The 12179-nt window shown below is 36.9% G+C and overlaps 1 non-coding gene across 1 annotated transcript; it reads left to right on the top strand.

Moving 5' to 3' along the window:
- The first annotated feature begins 2695 nt into the window (after nt 1-2695).
- trnap-ugg (transfer RNA proline (anticodon UGG)) lies at nt 2696-2767 on the top strand. Its single transcript has one exon. It is a non-coding gene; the product is annotated as a tRNA-Pro (tRNA).
- The last annotated feature ends 9412 nt before the right edge of the window (nt 2768-12179 follow it).

Genomic DNA, 12179 nt, shown 5'->3' with positions numbered 1-12179 from the left:
GCTACTGCAAGAAGGGATACTGGTAATACAAGAGTATATACAATTGGGACTACAGTGGTGTTAAGGAATGACCATACCAAGTTTGATAGATGAATGGTTTTTAAGATAAAGCTCAAAAGTGTAGCATATGAAAAGACAGACGTAGCATGACTTACATCTTACAGATAATGTTCAAGCAAAGCTCCTTCATATTCCGACACGCATACAGATGTATACTTCCTTCCAACAAGTAATGGGAAAGATGAATAAATGCAGTATGACCATTAGTTGTAAGTTCATTCCCATTTCTATAGACGTGACAGAATGATTTATATGCCTGAATAGATAATCATCCTCTCTTGAAATGCATGCAAAGGATTTTAATGAGCACTCCATCCCACAAGGGCAGTAGAAATATCCATTTAGTAGAAATATCCATTTATTCTGGTATAGTAAGCAAACTTGTTAAATTTGCAGGCGACAGAAAAATAGGAGGAGTGGCAAACACTGTTGCAGCAGCAAAGGTCATTCAAAATGATCTAGACATCATTCAGAACTGGGCAGACACATGGCAAATGACATTTAATAGAGAAAAGTGTAAGGTACTGCACGCAGGCAATAAAAATGTGCATTATAAATATCACGTGGGAGATACTGAAATTGAAGAAGGAATCTATGAAAAAGACCTAGGAGTTTATGTTGACTCAGAAATGTCTTCATCCACTCGATAATCCACAGACCCGCCATTGGTTTGTATGTGGACTACAGCAGTCGGATATGGGAATGCTGAGTTTACGGGACTGATCCAATTTAGTGTGGTCTACTAAATTTTCAGCCACTAAGGTTACCTTCTGGGGGTCGCTCTGGTCCGGTGGTTTGGAGTAGTTCGCCCGTTGCGGGGTATCGCTCTACAAGTGCAATCAGCTGCTCAGCAGTTGAGGGGTCCCCTTGTCCAACCCATTTCCGCAAAGGTGGCGGTAGACCTCTAAGGAAATGCTCCATCACGACCCTTTCGACGATTTTTGCAGCAGTGCGGACCTTGGGTTGTAGCCATTTTTTTGCCAAGTGTATTAGATCAAACATCTGTGACCTTTTAGGTTTCTCTGGTTGATATGTGACCTAGATGTCATCAAGTCAGCAAACGAGGTGAGTGATCTGAACCCTGCTGTTCTGAACAGACCTGTCATCTGAAACATGCTACCACAATGAAAGGGCACTTAAAGCAATCTCATCTCTATACTTCCCATACAAAAGATTATTAGTATCAAAAACGTCAAACAAAGACTAGACAAGGCGTTTTCCGTATGGTTCAGATTAGGATCAGTAGAATGAACTAATCAGTAATCTGAATAGGGCCATGTCCCATCTGGTTGGGATTAGCAGGAGACTTCTTATTGAAAACAGAGTATGAGTTCATATAACAAAATAAAGGTCAACAACTCTAGACTGTTAAAGACTGTTCAGAAATATCAACCTAGATTGTATTCATATTGAAAATGTATTCACATAGTGAGCCAGTAAATTATATATATATATATATATATATTTTTTTTTTTTTTTCCTGTAGCATATAGAACTCACACAGCCACATCCATTTACTGTATAGGGGAATGTCAACTGCACTTCTAAAGCTGTGTCTTTAAAAGCTGCTTATGTTTCCAGTCTAGTTACTGTTCAGGTCCGTTTCTGAATTGAAGAGCCTCTCTATCCTGCTTGTTTCATTGTTTTTCTTCTGTGCTCTTTCATTTCTGAATTGAAGAGCCTCTCTATCCTGCTTGTTTCATTGTTTTTCGTCTGCGCTCTTTCATTTCTGAATTGAAGAGCCTCTCTATCCTGCATGTTTCATTGTTTTTCGTCTGCGCTCTTTCATTTCTGAATTGAAGAGCCTCTCTATCCTTCTTGTGTCATTGTTTTTCGTCTGTGCTCTTTCATTTCTGAATTGAAGAGCCTCTCTATCCTGCTTGTTTCATTGTTTTTTATCTGCGCTCTTTCATTTCTGAATTGAAGAGCCTCTCTATCCTGCTTGTTTCATTGTTTTTCGTCTGCGCTCTTTCATTTCTGAATTGAAGAGCCTCTCTATCCTGCTTGTTTCATTGTTTTTCGTCTGTGCTCTTTCATTTCTCAATTAAAGAGCCCTCTCTATCCTGCTTGTTTCATTGTTTTTCGTCTGTGCTCTTTCATTTCTGAATTGAAGAGCCTCTCTATCCTGCTTGTTTCATTGTTTTTCTTCTGTGCTCTTTCATTTCTGAATTGAAGAGCCTCTCTATCCTGCTTGTTTCATTGTTTTTCGTCTGTGCTCTTTCATTTCTGAATTGAAGAGCCTCTCTATCCTGCGTGTTTCATTGTTTTTCGTCTGTGCTCTTTCATTTCTGAATTGAAGAGCCTCTCTATCCTGCTTGTTTCATTGTTTTTCGTCTGTGCTTTCATTTCTGAATTGAAGAGCGTCTCTATCCTCTTTCATTTCTGAATTGAAGAGCCTCTCTATCCTGCTTGTTTCATTGTTTTTCATCTGCGCTCTTTCATTTCTGAATTGAAGAGCCTCTCTATCCTGCTTGTTTCATTGTTTTTCGTCTGCGCTCTTTCATTTCTGAATTGAAGAGCCTCTCTATCCTGCTTGTTTCATTGTTTTTCTTCTGTGCTCTTTCATTTCTGAATTGAAGAGCCTCTCTATCCCCCGTGTTTCATTGTTTTTCATCTGCGCTCTTTCATTTCAGCTGGCTCGTTGGTCTAGGGGTATGATTCTCGCTTTGGGTGCGAGAGGTCCCGGGTTCAAATCCCGGACGAGCCCGTTTTTTTCCGCAGTGGTGGAATGACCTTCCTACAGATGTCAGGACTGCCCAGTCCCTGGCCACATTCCGGCGCCTCCTCAAGACTCACCTCTTCAAAGAGCACCTGTAGAACTCCTCTGTTTGTATCCTGGGACACTATCACCCTTCATGTAAATGTGCTTTATTTTGCTCTCATCTGCCCCCTATTTTACTGCATTTAATCCTGTACTTCAGAATACTGTAATCTGCCAAGTGTTTAACCTGTAGTACTTTGTATTTAATCACATCCTGATGTAACTATCACTATTTAATCATATCTTGATGTAACTATCACTATTATCTGCTGTATTATTGAATTGTGGTTTGTCACACTTGTACTTTGCTGAACAAAAGTTATTGTATTTCTTGCTCTTATTGTATTACTTGTATTGTAACACTTGAAATGTATTTGCTTACGATTGTAAGTCGCCCTGGATAAGGGCGTCTGCTAAGAAATAAATAATAATAATAATTTCTGAATTGAAGAGCCTCTCTATCCTGCGTGTTTCATTGTTTTTCTTCTGTGCTCTTTCATTTCTGAATTGAAGAGCCTCTCTATCCTGCTTGTTTCATTGTTTTTCGTCTGCGCTCTTTCATTTCTGAATTGAAGAGCCTCTCTATCCTGCTTGTTTCATTGTTTTTCGTCTGCGCTCTTTCATTTCTGAATTGAAGAGCCTCTCTATCCTGCTTGTTTCATTGTTTTTCTTCTGTGCTCTTTCATTTCTGAATTGAAGAGCCTCTCTATCCTGCTTGTTTCATTGTTTTTCGTCTGCGCTCTCTCTATCGCACACAGCTGGGCTGAATTAAAGCAGAGCCAGTATAAACAAGGGCTAATGAGGGATTCTTTCAACTTGCAGAGTAACAGCAACTCCACTACCCCATCTGCACACTTCCACTTGCTTGGCTGCAGCTGAATGCAGTCAATCCTTACAGGAAAAAATAAATACTTCTCATATATTGGTTTTACTACTAAGTAGTTTTAGGAATATTGATCAATACTTTGCTCTGGAATCTTTAGTACATGTCACTGTATTGTATATCCTTTTCAGTCACTGTTTGTATAATTGTACCATGTTAGGTTTCCTATCTATGTATCTATTTTATAATATATAATGTGTTTTTTTTTTAAGTTTTGGCAGGGCAACTTCTCGAACTCCATAGAGTTCACACAAACTTTCTTAAAATGTAATTTAAAAAACGTGACTGAAGGGGATGTACTGTACTCTGTAACAGTTACTTTTACACAATATCTGAATGCAAAAGTAGCTCAGGATTCGCAGATGAAGATCAGTCTAAATGAGACCACTGGCTGGGATTAGCGGTAAAATACAAGCAAAAAATATAATAGTTGGAGACAGGAGCCGTTCAATTAGTTTCATTCCTTTATAGCACATGTCCCTTTGCCTGTGAGTTGCTGTAATATTGCTGAATATAATCTTGCTGTGTGTCAGATCTCCTTCACTCTTCCAGTGACACTGAAGCGGAAGACAATGCTCACAAACCCAGACGGAATTATCAGGACAGGGCTTTCAAAAGGTCATGACCCCTACGTAAACAAGCTCCCTTCACCATAGTCGAAACATCTTAACCAAGATATATATCTGTCCCTTTAAACAAGGGCTAGTGCCGGATTCTTTCACCTGGTACAGTAACAGCTGCTGCATTACCTGTAACGCTGGGCAGGCTGCTTGAGGTTAATCAAGGCCAGAAGGCAGTACAGAGTCACAGACACAGATTGTGGGTACAAGCACAGAACACATTTCTTTTAGTAGTACACTGCTTCAGACCAGACACAGCTTAGTTCCATACTTCGATTCTGTAACGTACATGTCACACAGTGAGTTACTTGTATTATTTATCATGCTAGTTACTCTGGATACAAGCGAGGCATGTCTGCACCGCTCTCTGCTCTCTTTGCAACTCGGATATTCAGCAGAGCTCAACCCAGTAGGTGGTGCAATTGAACTATATACATTATTTAAAGGTACAGTAACCCATTAGTAAAGGGTCATTACATCCACATCTGCACACTTCCTATTACTTGGCTGCAGCTGAATACAATCAATCCTTAAGGAAAATAATATCATATATTGGTTTTACTCCTAGTTTTACCAATATTTATAAATAGCTTAATATGTACATATACACACTAAAACAAATCTACAAATCTACTAAATTAGAGCTATCAGTTTAATGACAAAGTAAATCACTATGGGCCCTATTCATAGAAGTACTTGCCGACTGCCGTAATAAAACTAATTTCATTTAAAACTAACAAAAGTCGTCCATATTGCTATTCATAAAATGATCTGAGAATGATCTGAGGAAATGGAATCCAATGACAGTACTACTGAAACCCGAGTCTGCAGCTGCCAGGCACAGGCAGTTTGCAAAACCTGATTCTGATGCCCCTATCACGTCTGCCAAAAATTCGGGACATGTCATAAATTAGAAAAAAAATATTTTTCAAATAAATACTTTGTATTTTCATTTTGTTTGGCAACGCTGGTAAACATATTTCCATATGCACACATAAGATTTCCGTTCTTAACTGCAGGACCAAATAAAAAATAAAAAAAATAAACAAAAAGCACTGTAGGAGGACATTGGAATAATAATAATAATAATAATAATAATAATAATAATAATAATAATAATAATCATCATCATTTTGAAAACTTTAAATGTTAATCTTACAAATTCTCAACTATTATTATTATTATTATTATTATTATTATTATTATTATTATTATTATTAATAATAATAATAATAATAATAATAATCATCATCATTTTGAAAACTTTAAATGTTAATCTTACAAATTCTCAACTATTATTATTATTATTATTATTATTAATAATAATAATAATAATAATAATAATAATAATATTAATAATAATAATAATCAATCAGGGGCGAGTATGTTTATGAATCAGTGAAGGTTTCACGCTGTATTGCACACTGTACACAAAATGGATCGTTTTGTGGTGCGCGACAAAAAAACAAAGACTCCCTTTCGAACACGCGTTTCGCGCGTCTCGCACTGAGGCTCCAGTGTTTTTTGCAATACCAAGCAAGCCCAAATTCCCCACCGACTGCATCAGCAGCACTGGTATACTGTATATTGTAACGCTCCATGAAAGTAAACAGGTTTACACAGGCAGTATTCATCCAAACTGTTTACTGTGAACACATGTAAAATAAATAAAAAGAAAAGGACCGCTGTCAGCCGCGGATCATGGCAAATAAAGAATAATAATAAAATAACTGTCTATTCTCAGTCTCTCACTTGCTCTCCGCTTCACAGCGCTGTTTCAACATGATTATGCCAGAGAATATGTTCTTGTGTGAGTATATATTTATATTAAACATGTTCCTTCATATAAAGCTACAGATTTATTTATTTTTTTCAAAATAGGCAGTATTAATCATGGGTATATCAAACTGCATAACAGAGTAAGAGTAGTAATAAAATATGTCTTTAAAAAAATGTTCTGCCGAGGCTGTCGTTAGTTTAGACTTGACGATAGAAAGCGTTCAATAACTCCTAGTTATCGACAGCATTTTGCTGTCGTTCACTCTTATGAATAGCAGGCTGACGCTCAGGACCGATGAAAACTTTATGCTAAAGAGGTCATCTTAACCTTTCTCTCAATTTGTTAAAAACATGTCTTCATAGACGAAAATCGCTGGGGCTTAACGACACATCTGAATTATCTCTTACGAATAGCAACTGCCATTAAATAGGCGGCTATGGATGAAATCCGATCATGTACTCCTGTTTTCTCATTTCGACAGACGTTAACCCTTTATGAATAGACCCCTAGGTCCTGCCCCCAAACCTGCAACTCATACTGCCACACAATTATGTGTCCTCTTTCTTGTAAAACTGCAAAACCTTTCCTTTCCAAGATATAGCAGTTTTTGAGTCATTGTGCTGAAGTACATGCCCTTGCTCTTAAACAAAGGCTACATCCATTTCAAGGCACATGTTTCACAGACAAGATTCACAAAGCCAGCTTGTTCCTTACATAACTGTGGCCCCCGAGGGTGCAGCGCAGCGGAGAGTAAGGCTCTTGTGAGGAGTGTGATGTGATTACTGCAGAGTGAGTGTGAGACTGGCTCCTTGTGAAGAAACACATGCAAACTGAGCTGATTTATAGCAGGGCCTGACAGCACAGAGAGATGAGCAAATCATTACAAACAAAACCCTTTCTGTGCTGCAAGCTTTTACTGAATATATTTTATTATACTAAGATATGTATAGAGGACAGTGGATCTGTTTGTTCTGGATTACATTTTATTTCTTAACAGTATGTTTTAGACGCTGTTAAAATACAAGGATCACCCTGTGTCTTGTTGGAGCAGTGCAATAATGCCCTTTCCATCGAATACACTTTCCAGATCGCAGCACAATGGAAACTGCAGATCTCTGAGCACAAGACAGTCTCTCCAGGACAGGCCAGGACAGACTCCCATTTCGGGCCTAGCGGCTTCTGTGGTGTAGTGTGCATACCTCTCAACACTGAGTTTTCAAAACACGGGAGCTTTTGTAAACTGAAATCTCAGACCTGTCAACTTCTGAAAATACAAAATCAAGAGGAGGGTGGTGGGGGGTGCAGGTGCATGGCTAAGTATGTGAACTTGCCTTGTGCACTGAATGCATGCCTGCACAGGACTCCCCTGGGTCCTAAACCCTGCTATGTACAGACAGGGGTTGCAATGATCACACACCGATCTGCTTGTCTCCACGGGTTTATGAACTTAAAAAGTTATTTTCACCCAGACTTTTAGTGATATAGATGTGTAAATGTCACAATCATAAGCAAATACATTAATAGAAACACGACTGAAGTTTCAGCCATCTCCTGTGTCGTGAGTGTAACATTCTGCTGTGATTAAAGGAATATTGTTGTTATTAAACAATTGTCTTTTTTGCAGCCTTTTTTTATTATTGCACATAATCCAGGTAGGTGGTACTTAAGATAACAGCATTTCTGTGTTTAGTGCTATAACTCATTCGATGTCTATAGATGCCTATTAAGGATCTATAGATGTATTCATGCATTATAGATATTAATAATTGTACACTTCAGTTTGGGATCTGCAAAACACTCTGTAGCTGCCTTATAGAGACTTTATAGATGTCTAAGGATGTATAACTCATGTATTAATGTACCGTAAAACTTCAAATAATCGCTGGTCTCCAATACTCGCCAGGTCTCTAATAAGCGCAAGGGCTTCTGGGAAATATGGTAACTCCAGGTTAAACGCCAGGTTATGAATAATAATATAATGCGTGTCATACTGAATGGTCCAGCCAATACACACACGGCTGTACAGCAAGCTTACCAATTTGTTTTTCAACAGTGATGACGAGACCCTGAGGCTCAGAATGAATGATAAGAAAACTGAATTTAATTTATTTTAAGGTACACGTAATGCATATTTTTTTTTATGACGTTATTCATTTTAAAACCAGTTGTGAAGCTTTTTTAAGCGTGCTGAAAGTAAGTAAAATACAAACTTGTTTTCTGATATTAACAGGGTTGCATTTTAGTATATTTGTACTTGTGGGCCAACGGTATGAACTTATTTTTCGTATTAACACAGTATTTCATGCGGTTGTTTTGCAATGAAGATTCGTTGCTGGTTAATTTTTCATCGATTGTCCATACTTACCAATGTACATACTTTGAGCATGAACAATAAATATAATATGTGTTAATAAAGATGATACTTATTGCTTTTATTAATTTTTTATTATTGTCCTGCAAGTCTACCTTAACGCACGCTTGTGTTCTGATATTTACAGCGCTGTCTTTAGTGGATTTTACTGTTTTTATTATTATTACAATACAAACTTGTTATTACTCACTGACACAACCTTTAATGACGTTGCTGGAATGTAATTTACGTATTTCGTTTCTATAAGGTTGTGTGCAGGCAGCTTTTTCATGATTGCATCTGAAGTATTTGCAGATGTTAGTGACCTTACATAATAAACACAGAGTCTCAAATAGTCGCCGGTCTCCAACAGGCGCTGGGGCTACTGGCAAATATTATAAATAAACACAGGAGCGTTTTTGGTAAGAAAAAAAAAATAGCGAGAGGTTTTACTGACGTTTATCATATATAAATTTATTTCAGTCAAACTCATATTTTTTCGGAATTCGACGTTTTACAAGCTTTACCGATTAATATTGAAAAGTAGCAAGCCTATTTATAACTAATTTATTAATGTATTATAAATTACATTATATCATAGATACACATTTTAACAGTGTTACCCCGGGGGGTTCTACACTATATACCTGTATTTCACACACTTTATAGTTGTGTTTTTAAACGTCTTTATCTATCTATGTATGTCTATCTATCTATTGTTTATTGATATACATATACATTTGAGTAGTATGGGGAACCTGAGACTTCAAAATTATATTTGATAATTCATGAGTGTTATATGTTACAGAGGTAGGTAACACTGGGGTTTTCAAGTAGCTACATTATCTCTGATCACCTTTAAGAATGACCAAGGCGGTCATTTTGACCATTTTTGGAATTTAAATTGAAATTGCGGGGCGTGTGTTTAAGATACAGAGCTGTGCTTTCCTGACTTTTCCTAAATATATGTACTAATTCCCCTGACAAAGAAAGAATCACGTAGCTGCAAAAATGAGGGAGATAAAATACTGTCATGCCTATTCTGACCAGGGGCGGTCAAATTGACCCATACATATAAAACATATTATAACAATGAAATGTTGCAGTATTATTTGTATTTATCAGTCGGGACTTCCATCCATGTATTGAAGTTTGATTATATCAGTCTGCTTTCCTCAAGTGAGGCCTTCTGACATTTTTATTGCTTCAATGAGACTCCTGATAGCCCATCAATCAGCCTTGACAGCTCACAGTGCCAGGCTGTCTGTCTGCAGTCTGGTTACTATAAGTCACTTGTTTTTCTAAGAAATCAATTGTTACCCCAATACACATTGCAAATGGATCTCTGAAGACACAGGACAGCAAAACAGAATTACTGCAAATTTTACCAAACAAGATTCTGATGCAGCAGAAATGGACCATGACAAATGTGGCTCTGAAGCAGACTGGGTTTGCGAAGATGAATCTTCCAGCAGTGACACCAAGATGATCCCTGGTCAATGCCCTTGGAGGAATTAGAAGTTTTCATTGTACTAGTATAAACCCGTAGAGCTTTTGGTGCCAGAAACCTAGGTTACTGTTGATAGCTGTGCCAATGCGCAAAGACAGTCTGTGGTAAGTGCACTGCATATTTTGAAAAGCGCAGGATCTGTGTGATTTGTGCCAGCACTTAAGACTTTGTAAACGATTGCAAATGAGGCCCATTCTGTTAAAAAGTGTATTTATTCATGTCATTTCAATTATAGTACGTCTGTGTATAAACGCATAGCTTTGTTATATAGGCAATATAAACCCATTTATTTTAATTTTTTATACTTATTTACATCATTCAGTTGTACAGTTTTGTATGTACATGACATACCTGTATATACACACATTTATTTTCAAATATTTGTTTATTTCATGTTTAACCATTTTTTGAGTTTGCGTGTTATGTCTGTATCTAAACACATTTCTGTTCAAATATCAGTTTATTTACAATGTTTCGGTTGTGTAGATGCTTTATATGACGTTCCTGAATAAAACTATGACTTATATTCAATTGTTTGTCCTTTCATTATAAAATTTATGTTGTTTTTAAAACGTCTGTCAAATTGACCGGTCATGGTTGTTCTAGGTATGTGTATAAACACAGTCGTTCTAGTGTTGTCTGTGTATTCTAGTGTTGTGAAGGTATATTGTGCATATAACTTCACCCCAGCGCATCTTAAGCAACCCTAGAGGACTGAACATCAATGGGTGTCCTCTTAATCTAATGGTAAGTTACTGCTGGATTTACAGACAGAGAAGAGGTCATTTGGCAACTGGTTTAATAGTGCTCCTCAGCTTTCCTCATTCTGCTCAACCACTTTCGCTGATCTGCATGCCTTACTGAATTGTATTTTTAGCAGTCATGGAGAAATGTTTCACGGTAGCAGTGTGTACCTAGAAATAATAAAATAACATAACTTAAATGCATTGTGTAACTTTTATGTATTGTAACATTCATTCTTTTTCTTTGTCATACATATATCCAATTTTCTTATTATCACATTAGTTATGCTATTTCAGGACCTCGATGTTGTTGTTTTTTTAACAGTATTCTCAAGTTTTTCCCTTTCTTGATTGATATGACATGAACAATACGCATGGCTTATGGCTTGAAATGGTGGGATGCAACAGCTTTGTCCTGCAATACAAACATGGAAAAAATAATATACTACCATTATTTCATGTTCTTTGTTTATTTTATCTCTCATTTATTAATTATGAATAAAGGGTTGATAAAGTGTTTATTAGTAGACCATACAAAGCCTTAATAATGACATTTATAATGTGCTTGAATAATCTCAGCTCCCTATGCTGATTTGCCCTTAATAATCTCATTTATAAATGGCTTTATAGATATTTATAGCTTGCTCTTTCATACGTATGTAACATCTATTAATCATTAATAAATTGTTAATAAAGTGTTTATTAGCTGACCTTATAAAGCATTAATAATGGCATTAATAAGGTGCTTTATAAATATGAATAACCTGTTTGTCCATAATTTATATACTATGTATTCATCATCTATAAATGGTTAATAAAGTGTTTATTATTGGACCTTATTATAAAGTGCTACCAATAATATGTTTCATGAGTTTTTTCAAGTTTTTTATGAATATCAAACTGCATTTTGTTTTTATGAATAAAATATGTCTGCTATATTCATGACAGTGTTGTTGGCTCGGTTTCAGAGTCACTTATCAAGCATTTGCGATGATGGCTTCAACTCCCACAGTAAATGATCACTGAGAATATATGATAATGTTAGGTTATTATCATAACCCTGGTTTCCTGAAATAGAAATGTAACCATTACCTCATGGGTATTAACCCTTTGATACCGTCTAACCTGAATAGATAATCCAAAGCTGCACGTAGTGCCAGTGATGCAGTCACGTCCGCCCCTGAGGGCATAAAAGAGACTGCTGACACACAAAACGTCATCATTTTTCCCTCAAGGCTGCTGCAGTAAGATGCAGTGACCTTGAAGGTTAATACATTTCTATTTCAGGGAACCAGGGTTATGATAATAACCTTACGTTCCCTTTCAAGTACGAAATGTAACCATTACCTCATGGGTAGACATACCAAAGCTGTCGCAAGGAAAATTGCAGACCAAGTGAAAAGCTACAAGGCTCGGACAAGGCCACCTTGCGCGTTACCATGAGGAACCCCAGTACAAGTAACAGGGCTAAA

Source organism: Acipenser ruthenus, chromosome 17, assembly GCF_902713425.1.
Source record: "Acipenser ruthenus chromosome 17, fAciRut3.2 maternal haplotype, whole genome shotgun sequence".
NCBI classification, from domain to species: domain Eukaryota; kingdom Metazoa; phylum Chordata; class Actinopteri; order Acipenseriformes; family Acipenseridae; genus Acipenser; species Acipenser ruthenus.
This window is presented reverse-complemented; position numbering and strand designations above follow the sequence as displayed.